Raw genomic sequence first — 20,665 nt, forward strand, 5'->3', positions numbered from 1 at the left:
AAAGAAACACATCCTCTTTCCCACAACTTCAACAAACCGTTTGTATTCTTTTTTCATATCCCCTTCCAGACCTGATGAGTTTCTACAAATATACATTGAGCCTCTGTGGGAGGTGCCAGGTTAGGCACTGAGTTCGAGGTGAAACAGGCGGGAAGAGTACCGATTCTCACTGAGCTTACACTCTGCTGAGTAAAGTAGGGAAATGAAAAAGTAAATAAAATAATTGCAGGAAGTACTACGATTTTTAACAGAAACAAGCAAAGGACCCTACTACTTTCAGAATCTGGGCAGTTTTCTCTGACTACTATAAAGTGTCAGAGGGAGGAGGGAGGGGTCTGGTAGATTCCTATCAACATACATTCACACAGATGTTTAATCTTGCGTAGTTTCAATTTCGCAAGGCTTTATTTTTTTAATGAAAATTGCTAATTCTAGACTTAAAAAGTAATGCTATAAAACATATCATCGAATTTTTAATAAAATATTTAACAAAAAAAATGTAGCTGAATATCTAATCAGCACCTGTAATGCTGATTTGGGGAAGGAAAAAAATTTCCACAATTTCAGATTTCTCAGAAATCAGGCCACGCCAACAGTAGCCTTTACTTGGGAGGAGAGTGGACTGCAAGACAGGAGTGTGCGCATGCGTCCGCGCAGGAACTGCGACGCGGCTTCTCGGGACACCAAACTTTTTTATACACAAACGACCTCAAAGGATAAAAGAGGTTCATATTCTAAAAGGTCAGGCCGCTAAGGGGTAAAACGATGAGACGTCGGTAAGGCTAATTTAGGATTCACCCTCGGTGCACATCTCATCAGGGCTGCGACGTCTTTTGTTTATATGACTTGCCACTCCTGAGGCCAGGGCAGCTCGCGGGCCCGGCACCGTGGGGGACACTCGGCAGGGATTTAACAAAACACCAACAGCCCGGCGCCCCCCAGCTCCACCCCAAGCTGAGGCTCCCTCCCGCCGCCCCGCCCCGCCCCGGCGGCGCCCCCCAGCCCTGCGCACTGCCCCGGCCGGCCGCCTCACAGGGCCGCCGCCGCCACCCGCCCGCAGCCGACCCACCTGAAGACCCCAGCGGCCTTCGGCACCCGCGCCTGCCCAGGCTCGCCGCCCGGAGCTTCCGCCTTGGTCTCCTTGGTTACCGCGCCCGCCTCGGTACCCATAGCAACCAGAAGGCTTGGTCCTGCGGCTGTCGGCCGGCAGAGGGAGCAAGGGAGTCCTGCGGCGAAAAGAGGAAGGGAGGAAAGGTGCGGTCAGGGGAGGACAAGGGGTAGGGAAACTCAGCTGGACCTGGACGCTTTAGGTGGGAGAGGATCGTGTATATTAGGGCAGTATCTCCACGCCCTCCTTTTAGGGAGCAAAGAAATGAAGCAGGAGATCATAGTCATAATAATGGCCAACACATAATGAGGCCCTACCATATTCCAGACACTGTTCTAAGAGCTTCATATGTAATAATCAATTCATCCTCTTAACAGCGCAAGAGTAGATAGTATTATCATCATACCCAATTTCCATTTAAGAAAACTGAGGTGCAGAAATTTTGAGTAGAACCCAAAGTTGCACAGCTAGAAAATGACAGACCCAAGAATAAACCCAAGCTATGTTTAATTGTTCATCAAAAGGTCTGAATAGGCAAAGTAAGCACTAGAACCCAGGTCTCTTAGCAAGCCTAGAATACTCTTTTCTTTATACTAAATATCTGACCTACCTGTATCTTCTTAGTTTTTTTAAGAAGAAAAAATACCACACACCGGAAGGTTAAAACAACAAAGATTTATTGTCACGGTCCTAGAGGAGGCTAGAAGCCCAAAACCAAGATGTGGAAGTGCCATGCTCCCTCTGAAGGCTCTGTAGGGAAGAATCTGCTCCATGTCTCTCCTGGCTTCTGGCAGTGGCCAGCAATCCTTAGCATTCTGCGGCTGAGCCATTTCTCAGTCTCTTTGTCCATCACGCATCATTTGCCCGTCTTTTCTCTGTATCTGTGTTCTCCCCTTCATAGTGTAAGACACCAGTCGTCTTGGAATAAGAGCCCACCATACTCCGGTAAGACATCATTTTAATTTTCCTAATTCCATTTGTAACTACCCTATTTCCAAAAAGGATCACATTCTGAAGTATCAGGAATTGGGATGTCAACATATCTTTTTAGGGGACACACTTCAACCCACATCGACAGGGTAGTGAGAGTGATACATATATGAAATCTCAACCCATATTTCTCAAAATCTCAGTTGTCTGTTCCAAACAGAGGCATCTGTAGTGAACTTACTTTTACTTTTACTTTCCCAAATATGCTATGGTTTTGATATCAGCTTTCACATACTAGAAGTAGGATGTGTGGTTTATTCTGCAGTCAGTCACTCTATAGGTTGTTTAACCACATTGCATCTACGTTTTACTGGACAAATTAGCTTAAGTGCTATAGTTAAGACAGTAACCTTTGCACCATTGTTTCCCACATTAATGTGCCTGTCAATACCCATTTAAGGAAACATTTAATGCCTTCCCCAGGCAGAGTCAGTTATATAAGATTATAAGCATCATGGATAAGAGAATACAATGATAGACTTGCAGTTACGACTCTGGGCTTTGGTGTCAGACAGACCTGAGTTTGAGCCCTTTTCCTTTCACAGTCAACTACTGTATGACCTTGACCAAGTTATAAAACCCGGATCCATTGATTAAATGGAATAAGAGTATCTTACCAATACATGGCATGGTGGTTTGCAGCTATCTACCCCAGAAAAGATGATGTTCTTTTAATCCATTCCTATGGATGTAGACTGATTGTGGGTGGAACCCTTTTGATTAGGCTATTTCAGTTGAGATATAACTTGCCTCATTTCAAAGTGGGTCTCGATCCTCTTAGTGGAGTCCTTTATAAGAAGATTTAAAAAAAGGCAGAAAAAGCCCCAGAGAAATTTAGAGAAAAACCCCAGAGAACTGAGAACCCACAGAAAACAGAGAGATAAAACTCAGAGAAGCAAACAGAGAAAGACCCAGAAACTGAGATAGGAAGCCACAGAAGAAGAAGCCAAAAGCTAAAAGCAATGAAACCAGGGAAAATAGGACCAGCAGACATCACCATGCGCCTGGACATGTGACAGAGGAGTCTGGATTGCCAGCAGTCTTTCTTCAAGAAGGAGATATCATCTTGTTGATACCTTAATGTGAACATTTTTCATAGCCTCAGAACTGTAAGTTTGTAAGTTAATAAATCCCCATTGTAAAAGCCAACCTATTTCTGGTATACAGCATTTTGTCAGCTTTAGCAAATGAAAACACATGGTGTCAAATAGAAGAGTAAATGAAGCACTGTGTATGGCATCTGCATCATGCTAGACCCACAGTAAGTCCATAATTAGTGGTAAAGGATGGTGGTGTCAATGAAGCCATGATAGCTGTTTTCATAGTGGTCCCCAACCATAACACAACAACAAATTTCAAATGGATCTGTATTACTGTGGAGTTTTCTTGGGCAGGAGTATATCTCCAAGATGTGTACACTCTTCAAGCTACTAGAAAAGGTATTTTGGGCATCCATCCATTCATTCATCCATTCCTACATTTCTCAACAAATATTTACTCAAAGTCTACCACCTTAGGTCCTTAAAGTACTGCAGTGAAGAATTCAAAGTGGCCAAACATATTTTAAATAAATAAATATAAATATCTGTCAGGTGCCATGAAGAAAAATAAAACAGAATAAGAAAATAGAAAATAATTAAGAGTTCTATTTTAGGTAAAGTGGTCAGAGAAGTCTCTGAATGTGGGAAGGGAGAATGAGTTTGGGAAGTCCAGGCAAGGATCATATCAGACAGAGGGAACAGTAAACAAACTTCAAATCTGTCCCAAAAGAGAGCATTATTTTGCATAAAATATCTCATCACTTACATACAGGCACATTTTTACTTAAAAAAAATTTTTTTTACAATAATTTGCGAGTACAAGAGTAAAACTAGACTCATAAAAATAATATGTGAAATGTTCTTGGCTCTTTTCAAAAGCATTAAGCTAACATTATCTTACTTATAGTTAGAAAACATCTTTGCATGCACAGTTATGCAAAACAAAAGCACGGGAAAAAAAAGTGCCCCTCTCAAGTTACATAGTTAAATGAAAAGTATGAAGTGCCTTTCTTTCAGAACCATGATTAGTGACAAAATGAAATGAAACATGTATAAACAGTGACACCTCGAGAGAAATTATATTCTCTCTGCTAAAGTGGAGTGCATTTAACAGACTTACCAGGAATTCTGCAAATAGTTTACCATGTTTATATCAAGAGAAAAGTATTCCTCAGGGTATTTTCAAAATTGTGCTTCAGTATGCCAATGAGAAGACAAGCTTTGAAGTCTAGTTTTCTAATCTACGGATAATCAATTTAAAGAAATTAAAATTACCATAATGCATAAATTAGGAGCACAGATTTACTGAACTTGGAGGATAACTGCAAGGTCATGCTTTTTAAACACACACACACATTTCCATTAAACAAACACAACTTACTAAGCAAATTTATTCTACTGCCTATGAACGTGTCCCTTCAAACTTGGGGGCACTGTCTGGATGAAAGTTGTGGCTGGCCGCATGAAGTTTCTGGTCACACACCCATAATGAAGGTTCTTAGATAAGCAATAAGAGTATCAGTCCTACACAACCGTCTAAACTTTGCAGTTGATTTAACATTAATGCTTGTCCCCTTCCCTACTGAATGTAGGGAAGCCCAAAGTCAAGAACATGTTGAGAAAGTCTTGTGTTTCTATTTTTCTTCATCCATTCTTCCTCTAGCCTTATTAATGGCCTATATTGCAATCACCAAAAAAGATGTGGACAAAGGCAGAGAACTTTTAATTTGACTGGCACTGAGGCTGCCAGTTGTTTAAAACAGTCCAGGTTCCCAATGAAAATGAAAACACAACATATCAAAACCTATGGGACACAGCAAAGGCAGTGCTAAGAGGGAAATTTATTGCCCTAAATGCCTATATCAGAAAAGAAGAAAGGGCAAAAATTCGGGAATTAACTGTCCACTTGGAAGAACTGGAGAAAGAACAGCAAACTAACCCCAAAGCAAGAAAAAGGAAAGAAATAACAAAGATTAGAGCAGAAATAAATGAAATTGAGAACATGAAAACAATAGAGAAAACCAATAAGACCAGAAGTTGGTTCTATGAGAAAATCAACAAGATTGATGGGCCCTTAGCAAGATTGACAAAAAGAAGAGAGAGGACACAAATAAATAGGATCAGAAATGGAAGAGGAGACATAACCACTGACCTCACAGAAATAAAGGAGGTAATAACAGGATACTATGAACAACTTTCTGCTAATAAATACAACAATGTAGATGAAATAGACAAGTTCCTAGAAAGGCATGAACAACCAACTTTGACTCAAGAAGAAATAGGTGACCTCAACAAACCAATCACAAGTAAAGAAATTGAATCAGTCATTCAAAAGCTTCCCAAAAAGAAAAATCCAGGACCAGACAGCTTCACGTGTGAATTCTACCAAACATTCTAGAAAGACTTAGTACCAACCCTGCTCAAACTCTTCAAAAAAATTGAAGTGGAAGGAAAGCTACCTAATTCATTCTATGAAGCCAACATCACCCTCATACCAAAACCAGGCAAATATTACAAAAAAAGAAAACTACAGACCAATCTCTCTAATTAACATAGATGCAAAAATCCTCAATAAAATTCTAGCAAATCGAATCCAGCAACACATTAAAAGAATTATACATCATGACCAAGTAGGATTCATCCCAGGTATGCAAGGATGGTTCAACATAAGAAAATCAATTAATATAATACACCATATCAACAAATCAAAGCAGAAAAATCACATGATCATCTCAATTGATGCAAAGAAGGCATTTGACAAGATTCAACACCCTTTCCTGTTGAAAACACTTCAAAAGATAGGAATATAAGGGAACTTCCTTAAAATGATAGAGGGAATATATGAAAAACCCACAGCTAATATCATCCTCAATGGGGAAAAATTGAAAACTTTCCCCCTAAGATCAGGAACAAGACAAGGATGTCCATTATCACCACTGTTATTCAACATCGTGTTGGAAGTTCTAGCCAGAGCAATTAGACAAGAAAAAGAAATACAAGGCATCAAAATTGGAAAGGAAGAAGTAAAACTATCACTGTTTGCAGATGACATGATACTATACGTCAAAAACCCTGAAAAATCCACAGCAAAACTACTAGAACTAATAAATGACTACAGCAAAGAAGCAGGTTACAAGATCAACATTCAAAAATCTGTAGTGTTGCTATACACTAGCAATGAACAAGCTGAGGGGGAAATCAAGAAACGAATTCCATTTACAACTGCAACTAAAAGAATAAAATACTTGGGAATAAATTTAACTAAAGAGACAAAAGACCTATACAAAGAAAACTACAAAAAACTGTTAAAAGAAATCATAGAAGACCTAAATAGATGGAAGGGCATACCGTGTTCATGGATTGGAAGACTAAATATAGTTAAGATGTCAATCCTACCTAAATTGATTTACAGATTCAATGCAATACCAATCAAAATTCCAACAACTTATTTTTCAGAAATAGAAAAACCAGTAAGCAAATTTATCTGGAAGGGCAGGGTGCCCCGAATTGCTAAAAGTATCTTGAGGAAAAAAAACAAAGCTGGAGGTCTCACACTGCCTGACTTTAAGGCATATTATGAAGCCACAGTGGTCAGAACAGCATGGTACTGGCATAAAGATAGATATATCGACCAATGGAATCGAATAGAGTGCTCAGATATAGACCCTCCCATCTATGGACATTTGATCTTTGATAAGGCAGTCAAGCCAACTCACCTGGGACAGAACAGTCTCTTCAATAAATGGTGCCTAGAGAACTGGATATCCATATGCAAAAGAATGAAAGAGGACCCGTATCTCACACCCTATACAAAAGTTAACTCAAAATGGATCAAAGATCTAAACATTAGGTCTAAGACCATAAAACAGTTAGAGGAAAATGTAGGGAGATATCTTATGAATCTTACAATTGGAGGCGGTTTTATGGACCTTAAACCTAAAGCATGAGCACTGAAGAAAGAAATAAATAAATGGGAGCTCCTCAAAATTAAACACTTTTGTGCATCAAAGAACTTCATCAAGAAAGTAGAAAGACAGCCTACACAATGGGAGACATTATTTGGAAATGACATATCAGATAAAGGTCTAGTATCCAGAATTTATAAAGAGATTGTTCAACTCAACAACAACAAAAAGACAGCCAACCCAATTACAAAATGGGAAAAAGACTTGAACAGACACCTATCAGAAGAGGAAATACAAAAGGCCAAAAGGCACATGAAGAGATGCTCAATGTCCCTGGCCATTAGAGAAATGCAAATCAAACCCACAATGAGATATCATCTCACACCCACCAGAATGGCCATTATCAACAAAACAGAAAATGACAAGTGCTGGAGAGGATGTGGAGAAAGAGGCACACTTATCCACTGTTGGTGGGAATGTCAAAGGGTGCAACCACTGTGGAAGGCAGTTTGGCGGTTCCTCAAAAAGCTGAATATAGAATTACCATACGACCCAGCAATACCATTGCTAGGTATCTACTCAGAGGACTTAAGGGCAAAGACACAAACGGACATTTGCACACCAATTTTTATAGCAGCATTATTTACAGTTGCAAAGAAATGGAAACAGCCAAAATGTCCATCAACAGACGAGTGGCTAAACAAACTGTGGTATATACATACGATGGAATATTATGCAGCTTTAAGACAGAATAAACTTATGAAGCATGTAATAACATGGATGGACCTAGAGAACATTATGCTGAGTGAGTCTAGCCAAAAACTAAAGGACAAATACTGTATGGTCCCACTGATGTGAACGGACATTCGAGAATAAACTTGGAATATGTCATTGGTAACAGAGACCATCAGGAGATAGAAATAGGGTAAGATAATGGGTAATTGGAGCTGAAGGGATACAGACTGTGCAACAAGACTGGATACAAAAACTCAGAAATGGATAGCACAATACTACCTAATTGTAATGTAATTATGTTAAAACACGGAATGAAGCTGCATCTGAGGTATAGTTTTTTTTTTCTTTTTTTTATTTTTTTCTCTCTATTATCATTTTATTTCTTTTTCTGTTGTCTTTCTATTTCTTTTTCTAAATCGATGCAAATGTACTTAGAAATGATGAATATGCATGTATGTGATGATATTAAGAATTACTGATTGTATATGTAGAATGGAATGATATCTAAATGTTGTTTTAGTTAATTTTTTTAATTAATAAAAAAAAAGAAAACAGTCCAGGTTCCAGAGACCATACCTTCCCCATTTGCTAGAGGCCTTTTACTTGCATTTCCCTAGATGCAAATGATGCATTCTCCTCAGACCTTCACTTCCTCAGCCACTATGCATCAGGTGATAATGCTCCCACTTCTCTCTGCCGGGTATTGGTAGCCCTCCTGGACAGAACTTAAGATGACTCTCTGGTTTTCCCTCTTACTCTTGCCTGTGTTCCATGTCTGACCTACAGAAAATCCTCTTCTATACTTTGCCCCACCAGCTGTGGAAGTGCAGAAAACCCACCACATTGCCTCTATTTGGCTTGTACACTAACAGCCTGTCCGCCTGTTTCTTGTCCTTCTTGCTTTTCAAATGAAAGTGAGAAGCCAGTCCATGTGTCCCTGACTGCAGGGACCCATCAATAGCCATCTTGCTTGGCTTGAAATGAGGGCCAAGGATTGCTAAGTAACGTTATCCAAAACTTAGAAATATGGCAAAGGAATAATTGCATGCCTTTGCAATGCCATACTAGAAACATACCTTTATTATTAACTATTGATAAGGTCACTGATTCTATAACATTACATGTTAATGTGTAGAGTTTTTTTAATTTGGTAAATATGCCAATAATTTCTGCACTTTATATAAAATAAAATAATCTCAAGCATTTTGGTCTCATTGCCCTATAGAACATAAACTAGTTGTGTATCTAACCTAGACATCTTATACCAATTTTTTATCAATTCTTATAATATAGTCAGTCTATAAAATTTTCTTTGGACCAGCTTTACCATTCTGATGTTTCCTGCCTCAATGACTGAAGTAAACTTTGACAAATTGTGCATTCTCTATTTATAACACATCATATTTGTAACTATTGCAAATTATATTTCAAAATAATACCGAGACCTCCACCACTGGAGGGAGATGAGACACACAGCACTCCAGGCGTTCTCCAAAAGTGTTCTTTTAATCTCAACTCTACTTCTTGGCCCTCCAAACTCTTTTATTGGTAGAAGTTGGTGGTTAGCTCAGGATTGCAAAAACAGTTTTCTACTATCTCTTTTATGAGTCCTGCAAGGTGGCCTTACTCTCCAAAGAAGATCTGTCTTCTTCATGCCCTGGGAAACATGAGTATAATACCTATTACATATGTATGAGGTTTTTCAATTTGTCCAGGATAGCTGAGCTATACAGGCAACATAGAATCACAAAAAGATTTCTCAAAACCTAAATTAGTATGATATAAATGTATTTACATGTATCTGAAGGGCTAAACTTGAAGGGAAAAAAGAAACCTATGAGATGATATTTTCCTTTTATCATTTTTCTCAGCATTGTAATTTCTGGCTGACATCTATGACACAGAATTCTTCAGCAAATAAATTTCTGTAACACAGGCAATTATTATTGATGCTTCAGAAGTGGAGGAAAATTACACAAGCATATGATAAATTTCCAAGTCGTGCAATGTGCAATTTCTTCCTAGTTGAAAATTAAATGTATAGGTTTGTTGAATGGGCATAGTTTCATTTAATTGACATTTATTAAACACCTGCTATATTCCAGGCACTTCCCTAGGAAGGATTAAAAAGTGACTGAAGACTCCTTCTCTCCCTTTGAGGATCTCACTATCTATTGATGAAAATGGGAATTTTACAAATAATTAATATATGATGTATCAATTTTAAAAGTGTTCAAAAAGTGTGAGGGAATGGGATGTTTGTGGCATGACATGTTTCTGGGTGATTCAGACGTATTATTTTTGGCAGGGAAATAGGTATAGGAAGCTGTTCCATCCTTAAATAAGGATTTTAAAAAGCACCTTACACAATACCCTTTTGACAATGAAAATCCAAGAATTGTTTTTAAAGGAGAAGCATGATAATCTCAGCATGCTGCAGCAGCATCTTTAAAAGGTAATTCTGGTATGAAGATAGAGCAAAAAGACAAAATGGAGTCAAAAGGACAGGTCAAAAACATGATTCCATTATTCCAAGATAGAAATCAGTGAAGGGAACGTGGGCCAGGTGAAATGGATTCAATGGGATTTTATAAATTTTAAGCAGGCCTTAGTGACCAAAGAATTGTGATTGGTGAGGAACAGGTAGCAGAGATATAGGTTCCTACATTTGATAGTTTGGATGAATAAATAGGTAATACTGATAACAAACCCAGAGACAGCTGTAGGATGAACAGGTTCATGAATAGTGGTGTGGGGTGAGAAAAGGGAAACAGAAACAGTTCAGTTTTGATGTTTTTACTTTTGAGATACTTGTGACACATGGAAAGAAGTAGGGAATAAGAAGCAATAAAATATAGATCAGGTTATGGGAACAGTAATGGGAGATGGCATATATTTTAGGGTGTCATCGTCATATAGGTGGTAGCCAAAACTAAAAGAATAGTTGAAATTGTCCAGAAAACCTTGAAAAAATTATCCAGCAACCCTAAAATAGATTCAGTATGAAACCCATACTTGGCCCTTTTTATCCACCCCTGTTTATTGCAGGGGTCTCCATAAAAAAAGTTGACAACTTAAATAAATTCATTAATATTATCTCCCAATTGTTCTCTATGTCATTCATACTTTTACTAGTTTTTACTACAAGGCAGATAGGATCCCCCCACCCATCCAGTAATAAAAAAAAAATACAATTGACACTGGTCCTTAGAAATTGAATTTCTAATACAAAGATACTATTAAATTTTTCATGAAATGGGGTCTGAAGAAGGGAAGACAGAACTCACGTGATAAGGTCTTCAGAATGTCAATTGGAATACGAGAATAATTTGCTTGAAAGGAAATACACTGTTTTCTTTCGTTTTCCACCATAGCCTCTCATTTACTATAATGTTAGTATTTCTTGGTTCCATCCTAGGACTGATAAACATCTAGGGGAGTCACCCGTCACCTGCCCCTCATCTCTGTACCTTTGTCTGACAACAATCTCTGAGCCTCATCAGCCCTGCTTTACTGTGTGACTCAGCTGACCCTTATAGTGGTTTATTGGAAAGGAGTTCAACAGGACTAATCAGAATCTCTCTTGTAAAAATGTGGAATTGAGACCTAGAGAGAGCCACCCGGGGGGGGGGGGGGTGTCAATATTTTGTCATGTGGGAAAGGAAGGAAGTAAGGAGGAAAAGGAGAAGAGAAGGAAGGGGGAAGCATAGGTGAGAGACAGATTCTCTGAAAGCTTTCCCTTTCCTGAAGACTAATATCTTAGCCCTTGGGTTCCATGATATACCCTTGTTACCCTTAAAATGATAAACAATTGCATTGTTATTTGGACAAGCATGGGTTGCTCTTAACTAGGATGACTAACAAAAGAATCAAAGAATAAGGTAACTTTGTTTATAAGGCAAGTCAAAAATGTAGATTCCCAGACTCCTTTTTAAACAACATTAGAACATTAATCTACGTCTGACATAACTTTATATTATTATTCCTAATAGACATATATAGGATAGCCATTCCAGCACTATTTAAAGTTATTTCCTAGAAAAATAAGCCAAATCTCCTGTTTATTTTTTAATCAGTTTAATTTCTTAGTTTATTTGCTTCAAGTTTAGCTCTACCAGTTTTGCTAGCAAACAATTATTTATAATTGATGTAGCTTTAGGGAAAAGCTAATCTTGAAAAGAAAAAAACTGACATTTCAGAGAAAAGTCATTCGTTTCTGGTCGTTGCCAAGTTTTAATAAGTGTATCCTACTGTCTTCTTGAGATTTATGCACTTTTAGCTGTACTTCATTTGGAAAATTTGCATTTTTCTCTTTTGCACTCAAGCTGGGAGGCACAAAACAAAAGTTACAAGGTTTGTTTGACATGAGATGTCTGACAGTGATTTTCTTTCATCAACTATATTCTCCTCCATTTCTTATCCCCAAGGGCAGATTTTTCATCAAATTTCTGGAAACATTTCATAATAACAGACTTACCTTTGCAGGAGTTCCTCCAAAAATATTCCACAGGAGCTGTCACAACTCTCTCCACTATAGAAGGAACTAGATATATTGTTCTCATGCCCACTGTGAGTTAATATTACCCTCTTCACATTAATTCAGAAAGCCACAATGTAGCTAGCGTTGGTGAAGATGGTACCTCCTTCAGTCATTTGCCAAATACTTCATGAATAAGAAGTAATCTGATCAGGTACTCTGATCACTAACAGCTACAACCATGAACTCAATAGTCTTGTGCTCTATCCTTGTGGGAAAAAGCAGTCCAGAGGGACGATCCAGGGTGATAACTGCTATAACTGTGATTGCGTGATTGTATGGGAGCACAGAGGAGAGATTCTGCCTAACAGGTGGGACTCAAGAAAGACTTCCCAGAGTTAGGTGCTGTCTTATCTAGGTTTGGCCCAGGTGGAACTCCAAACTGTTTGTGGTTCAATTAGGAAGTGTTCTGGGTAGGAAAAAAAGCATATACAAAACTTCTCTGCAGTAAGTTAGAGTATAGTGAGTTTAGAGAACGTAAAGATTTTTTAGCATTGCTAAAACATACAAGGGGCTTAACAGAGGTGAAGGTTGGAGGGGAAAAAGAGATAGGAATCATCCAGCTCTGCCTAAGGGGAGACCAATTAAGAAGCTATTGCTATGGTCTAGAAGACACTAGTGTCCTAGGTTGTGGTAGAGAAAGCAAGGCCAATATTTAGAAAAATTCATCAATGAACCTGGAATTGATTAAATGAGGTGTTGAGAAATGAAGGATGACCCCTGGGATTTATGGGCCTGAAAATCAGATTAAAATTATAAATTCTTTCATTTAACATCTATTATTTAGTGCCTACCATATACCAGAATATACCAGATATGCTTTGGTGGTAGAACATCGAACAAAACAGATATGCTCTTGGTCCCCATTGAGCTTGTATTTTATCAGAGAGAAATATATAATATACCCATAAACCTGGCTTGGCTTATTCCATGAAGAGAATAAATAGGCCAAGAGTATCAACAATCTCCTGGGGTTGGATGCTATTTTAGTTAGCACGGTCAGAGAGAAACTCTCTGAGGAAGCAATATTGGTAATGAACACATGATGGTGATAAGGAACTAGCTATGAGAAATGTTTTTGGAAGAGGAACATCAAAGCCCAGGGATTGAAAGAATGTGTGGTTTAAATATGATGAATAAGAGGAGAGAGAAGAGAAGATTACATGGAGAGGTAGCCTGGAAGGTCGAAGACAGAAGTCAAGGTAGCATTTGGATTTTATTCCAATGAATATTATAGGAAGCCATGAAAGAATTTTAAGCAGGGAGTAGCAAATGATTTATATTTTTAAGAAACTGCATTGGCTGTGAGAGAAGATTGGACAGAGGGGTTCAAAATGTAAACAGAAAGTGCAGTGAGAAGGCTAATGCAATATTCCATGCAAAACAACAACCAAGCAATTGTAGTAACGATGTATTGAGATTGTATTAGTGATTGCATTAAGATACAGGATGTCTGCTATAACAATACCAAAGGAAAAGTAGCTTAACTGAGATTGATTTCTTTCCCAGGCTCCTTCTATCCTGTTTCTCTGCCTTCCTTAGTACATGACTTCCACTGAATGGTCGGAGTTGAATGTCCCAGCTCCTGCCATCAAGTTGGCATTCAAGCCATTGAGATTGGAAGAAGACAGAAGGGAAATAAAGGCACAACTCTTTATTTTTCTCTTAAGAATTGACACATTAAATCTTATCTTTAAGTTTGAATCTTTTTTTATAGTAAGTTTGTATATATTTTCTAGTGGCCATTTGGACTATTACTTCTAAAAAGTGCTTACTTTCAACATGATTAAAATTTAACTGTTACCACTTTATTTCTTGTGCAAAGAAGATCATATTTTTTTCATTCAGTTTTGTACAGGTAGAATTTACAAAGCATAAACTACGCTCATTTAAAATTTGCAGTTCAATGAGTTTTACAAATGTATGTATCTGTGTATCCAGCACTAGAATTAAGAATTAAAAGAATTTTAAAAAAATCTTCTTGCAGAATTCCTGATAATAGAATTATATAGTATGTACTCTTTTGTGTAAGGCTTCTTTCACTGATGCTTTTGAGAGTTATCCATGTTGATACGTGAATCAACAGTTTGTTTTCTTTTGTCACTGAGGATTATCCTATTGCATAGATACACACAAATTATTTATATGTTCACCTGTTAATGGACATCTTACTGTGCCCAGTCTTTGTCTATTATAAATAAATTTGCCATAAACATGTTTGACCCAGTCTTTATGTAGACATTTTTTTTTCAATTTTCTTAGATAAATATTTTCATATCTCTTGAGCAGATACCAAGAAATGGGATTGCTGAATCATATGGCAAGTTTATGTTTAACTTCATAACAAACTGTTAAACTATTTCTCAAAGTAATTACACCATTTTACTTTCCCACCAGCAATGAAGGAGTCCCTGTGGTCACACCCATTTCTTTTACGGGCATGACTGAGAAGTTGTGTGTACAGTTTCATCCTAAATCACATTAGACAACATGTAATCATGTAATGATACCCACCTGCCAGGGAGGCCGGAAATACAGTCTGTAGGTGAGCTACCAGATATCCATCTAAAACTCAGGGTTTCTATTTAAAAAGGAAGAAAGAGAAGATGGAAATATTGGGAATTGACTCTGCATGTAAGGAAAGAATCCAAGATGGCTTCCAAATGTGGGATGGATGTTGGTGCCATTAACTGTTTGGGCAAGGCTGGGGCAGGGAGTGAGAGGGGGCATAAATAAGAATCCTTTTTTGATATTTTAAATTTGGAATGTTAGATGTAGATGTCCAAGTGGATGGGCGGGTAGCCTGTTCACAATACCAAGCTGGAGCTCAAGGCAGGGATCGAGCCACAGATACAAACTGGGGCATCATCAGCATGTGAATGGAATTTAAAGTCAATGGAATCTGATGCGGTAAACCAGGGAGTAAAAGTAGTTTCTGTTTCCATCCATGGTGGCATGATTTCAAAACTGTTTTCAGAGTCCAAGCTATAATTTATGGCAGAATGCCAGTTAGCCTAAAACAAAACAAAACAACTATTTTATTGTTTCTTCCTAGGAATGGAGTTGACCACTTAGGAATTGCATTTCACGGCCTCTTTTTGCATCTAGTTGTGGCCGTATGACTAAACTCTCACCTATGGAATGTGAGACAGTTTCCTTGCCACCTTCAGAAAGCCTGTTTTTTTATTTTTTTGAAAGGAAAAATTAACTTCTTATTTAAGCCGCTGTATTTGGATTTTTTTAGTAGCTGAGATCTTGCCTTAAATGAGTCATGAATCGTATTCAATATCCTATTGGATATATTCAACTAAACAAATTTCTATTGCTACTTATTTTTTTCATTTTTATTGATTTTATCACAATCTTGTTTTAGCATTACTTACTTATTTGACCTTATTTTTCAGAAAGTATTAGGTTGCTAATATTTCTAAAATGCTTCAAGAAATAAAGTAATGATCTTATCCTGCAGATTATTAATGAATATTTTCTTCATGTACTTGCAATTCTTTCCAGTGATTGCCTCAATTAATTCTTAATGCCAAAGTAAAATAAAAAAAGCTAATGTGCTTGTCCTCATTTCACTGAAGAGGAAACTGAAGTAGAGATATTAAATTATTTGCCCATAATAGCAAACCAAGTTAATGGAAAAGGAAGAAGTAAAATGCAATTATCTCACTTCTGTTTTTATTGAACTATTGGATTACAAGTCACAGCCAATTAAAACCGTGATACAAGAGCTAAGCAGCATAACCTTTTTATCATGTAGACAACTCAGAAAACTGCCCTTCAGCACTTTGTAAACAAATTTTAATGAAGTTCATTGACCTTTTTCACTATGAATTATATATGGAAATATTTTTAAGTAGAAAACATATTCAAGCTTTCCACACAATATCAAAAGCTGTTAATCTCTGCGTGTATTTTCCAATCCTTTCTCTAACCATGTTGTGATTTCATTTTCATATAATTGTGATCAACTAAATATAAATTCGGATGACATTAAGTATATCTAGCATTCCAACATGAGTGAAATTCAGCAGAAATCCATTGGGTGGAGTTGTGCTATAATATAACATTCCAAAGTATTTCTCAGTATTTGCATATTTACTTTTCCTCTAATCTACAGAGCTAATGGCTAAACGACATTTATTGTTTGAAGTCTTTAAAAAATATTTTATTCCCACTGGAAATTATTTGGAAATTGTTGGGTTAGTTGTTGTTTCCTTTTTTAATTGTATCAAATACAAATCCAATGCTCACAGACACAATTTAGTACTTAATCATCTTGTCAGGGAAAATAGTTTATTTTCCCAAAATATGCATATTAAAGACATTAAATAGAAAATAACATTCAATTTATATTAAAACTACTTCTCCATCCTGTAATCCATTCATCTCTCAACCTTTTAACTGCCATGAAGAAGAGAGGAGCTTATTTGATATTCCAATTCCTCTGACATAAAATATTAATATAGGTCCATTCTAAGAGGTGATACAGAAAGCTTCCATAATTTTTACATATACTTAAGGAACCAGAACCTCAAAAAAATTAGGTATGTATCTGTACACACAATCAGGTTCGTTCTCATCAGCAATATTTCTGACTTCTGTGTCCATAAATATCAAGGGCCCAATCCTAGAAATGCTATTTCAGCCCATTTTAAGATAGGCTTCAAGAATCTACAGATTTTACAAACATCTGCAATAATTCATGCAAGAAACACCATCCTGAATGAAGAATGAAGAAGATGGGAATCTTGCCATTGGTTACTTGTCACTCTCAGTCATGGAAGGAAATAGAGGCATAATAAAACTAATCTCTGGTTCAAGTTTTCTGCTGATTCACCCTCTGAGCGAAGTCCTAGAGATTCCTCACTTATTCCATAAGGCACATCCTTCAACTCTCTCAGAAACCCACCAGTCACCTATACCATCTAGGAAGAAGAAAGGCCAGTGGGAAAAGTGTAGAGTGACTGACAGACTAGATAGATTGTTTCTTTGGCTCATAGGGGATTACTGAAGTTCTTCCTTAGAAGAAAATAGTGCCCTTAAATAGTCCTTAGTTTTGATCTGAAGTTTTGAACATAGTAGTTAACGCATATGGTGCAAGATAGTTTCACCTGGCCTGAGATGCTGGTCCTCTTATGCAGGAATGAGGTAGTGAATTGTCTTTTGTCTATGTTCTGTAGTAAATAACAACAGACAGGAATTGCCAGTGTGAGAAAGGCAGACTGGTGAAGGGTTCCCAAGATCTGAATTTGATTCTTACCTCCACATGTTGTGGTTGAGTAAATACAGGCAGGTTCTTAACATCTATGAGTTTATCAGTTGTAAAATGTCAATCACAGTACTTTAACACCTCTCTTGGATTGTGTTGAGGCCCACAAGAGAACATGTAATAAAAATACTTGTAAACTATGAAAGGCTTTGAAATCACAATCCCCTCGTTTTTGATGATGCACTATCATTTTCAAGTCACTACAGAGACTGAAAACTATGTATTCTAATTGGAGGTCAGAATATTTTAAAATGCCTACTGTCTTAATTTTCCAGGGCTGCAAAACAAAGTACCATAAACCAGTTGGCTGAAACCACTGGAATTTCTTGTCTCATAGTTTGAAGGCTTGAAATCCAAAACAAGTTGTGGGTAGAGTCATGCTTTCTCTGAAGTCCGTATATGCTGGTGGTGGCTTGCCAGAAGTCCCTAACTCAATCTCTATGTCTGTCAAGTGGCCATCTGTCTCCTTATGTCCTCTCTCCTGTTTCTAAATTACCTCTGATTATAAAGACTCCAGTCATATTGGATTAAGGCCCACTGTGATTCAGTTTGGCTTCATTCTAATTTATAGGATCTTCAGAAATTCTATTTACAAGCAAGTTCACCTTCACAGGACCAGCAGGGACTAGAACGTAATCATATCTTTGCAGGGGACATGATTCAATCCAAAACACCCACCATCAATCAATTACATCAATATTGGACATCTTTTCTGTGCTCAGTGCAATGCTAACTCATTATTCAGCTTTAAAGATATGTTCCTTGTGTTCTGCGTAACATCAATAGAATCATAGAATAGTAGAGTGGAAAGATACATTACAGTAGTTTTCCTGATCATAGCACTCATTTGGGATACTTGTTAAAAACTCCAATTTCTTGGCTGAGAGATTTCAAACAGAGCCAAGAAGTTATCCTGGAGGTTATTCTTATGCATTATATAGATATCCCTTTTTATTTCATGATGGATTGGAGTGGCTGGAGGTAAGTACCTCAGACTGTTGAGCTGTGGTCCAGTAGCATTGATTCTTGAAAACAATTGTATAAAGATAAAACTTTTACAATGTGACCATGTGATTGTGAAAACCTGTGTCTGTTGCTCCTTTTATCCAGGGTATGGACAGATGAGTAAAAATATATAGATAAAAAGTAAATAAATAATAGGGGGGATAAAGGGCAAAATAAAGTAGGTAGATTGAAATACTAGTAGTCAATGAGACGGAAGGGTAGAGTATGGGATGCATGAGTTTTTTCTTTTAGTTCTTTTTCTGGAGTATGCAAATGTTCTAAAAATCATCATGTTGATGAATTCAAAACTATGTGATGATATTGTGAGCCATTGATTGTACACTATGTACAGATTGTATGTGTGTGAAGATTTCTTAATTTTAAAAAACCCACCAATTTCTGGCCCCACATCAGCATCAGAACCTCCAGGGGAGAGACCTAAGAGTCTATGTTTTATAACAAATACCCAGGAGATCCTTATGACCAGAAAAATATTAGGAAATTGTATCTTAGATATTTTTCCCAAACTCCCACACAGTATAAATATCATTCAGACAATACCCTGCAAAGTTGGCTAAACCCACTTTCCCACAGGGTAAGATATTCCCTTGTTGGTATTCTACTCAATAAACAGTTAAGAAAACAAGGTTGTATACATGAAACAGCAGCAAGTACAGTAATTGATGATTTTTATAATGATATACATTGATACTTGGTGCTCTGTAACTTTGGTTAATGTAACATCAACAAACATGTGCCTTAAAAATTAAAAGTATCCCATTCCAGGTTGTTATTTGGACTAGACCATGTGACGTATGAATATGCTTTCAAGAACAAATAATGGCAATTAGAAAACATTGTAATTTCTTGTTTTTCATGACAACATCAATTAACCTATGCTTGGCATTATTTAGAATACATACCACTCCCACACCAGACACCGCTCAGTAGCAAGGATTGCATGTCGGTTCCTCCATTCACATATATTCTTCAACATCCTCCTGAAAGGCACCAAGACGCATGCTTCTTTCTATGCCCTCTGCCCCAGCACATAGAAAGACATTCTCTGCACAATCTTTCTACTCTAGGAGTGTAGAAGACTGACTTGGTTCATGTTGTAAGATTTTTAAAGGGTTAGAGGGCAATTCCTTCCTTTGTGTGTTCCCACCTACTCCCTCCTCTCCCTCCCAGTACAGGCTGTCCTGAGGAGAGTGTAAGAGGTGCTCCCTTAAAAAAAGACTGTCATCCCTCTCACCTTTCCTTTCTCCACAGGATTAGGAAGGCTCGAAATCGTGGTCTGACCTCATACTCACCTAAGCCAGCCTTTCCATATGAGGACAAACACTTTTTTGTTGCTATCTGTCCCTGGAACCTTTTCCTTTGATTCTGGCCCCTTTGGCCTTTTGCCTAAATAGGTTGTAAGTTGCAAATTTGGAGATGCTAAAGACAAGAGTACGGAGTTGAAGGGAAAAGCCACGTGGCCTACTTCAGTTTGAGAATTTGGCCTACCTGGTATATTAGGAGACTCTGCCTGGTTCCCTCTATGTATAGAGTTCTACTTTAAGATTTGGGTCAAAACCTTAGTCAAAGTCTTCGTTCATTTTGCTTTGCAGCCTTTGTATCTTACCCAGGGATCACTTGAGTAAGGAGTGTAACCTTACGCATGGCATGATTTTGGAATTCTTGTTCTTTTGGCAAAATCTCTCCTTAATAAAGCCCAGTCTAATCCATGCAAAAACACATCAAAGCTTATGTACTGATCCCAGGCCTGTTTGCTCTCAGATCCATTCTTGGCTCTTCCTCTGCTCCATGCCGTCTTACAGTGGAGTTGGCTGCTACCAGGTGCATTTCCCTGGCTCTCTATCAACTGCTCCCAGCTGGGTTTCATTGTTGAATGAAAAAGGAATGGCAATCAAATCAAGGTCTGCTGCCTGGGTGGGTGATAGAGCGAGTCAGAATTGCTATGATGCACAACACCAGGGGCAAGAGTTACCTTGACGTCTACAACAATGGCGCCCAACGGAGTTTTACAGAATGTAGCTTGTGTGTCCATTTTTACAAAGGAAG

General features: G+C 37.7%; 1 protein-coding gene and 1 long non-coding RNA gene across 3 annotated transcripts in view; one reads left to right on the top strand and one right to left on the bottom strand.

Annotated features, from left to right (window-relative positions):
* The window catches only part of ZBBX (zinc finger B-box domain containing), a 144,370-nt gene extending 143,183 nt beyond the window's left edge, over nt 1-1,187 (bottom strand). For both annotated transcript variants that reach the window (XM_077160956.1, XM_077160955.1), the window contains exon 1: nt 1,070-1,187. The gene's annotated coding sequence lies outside the window, so the exon portion shown is untranslated. The remainder of the gene's footprint in view (nt 1-1,069) is intronic.
* LOC143684213 (uncharacterized) lies at nt 1,161-13,989 on the top strand. The gene is made up of 3 exons (XR_013175909.1): nt 1,161-1,254; nt 1,733-2,053; nt 13,825-13,989. It is a non-coding gene; the product is annotated as an uncharacterized LOC143684213 (long non-coding RNA).
* The last annotated feature ends 6,676 nt before the right edge of the window (nt 13,990-20,665 follow it).

This window comes from Tamandua tetradactyla, chromosome 5 (assembly GCF_023851605.1).
Source record: "Tamandua tetradactyla isolate mTamTet1 chromosome 5, mTamTet1.pri, whole genome shotgun sequence".
NCBI lineage: Eukaryota > Metazoa > Chordata > Mammalia > Pilosa > Myrmecophagidae > Tamandua > Tamandua tetradactyla.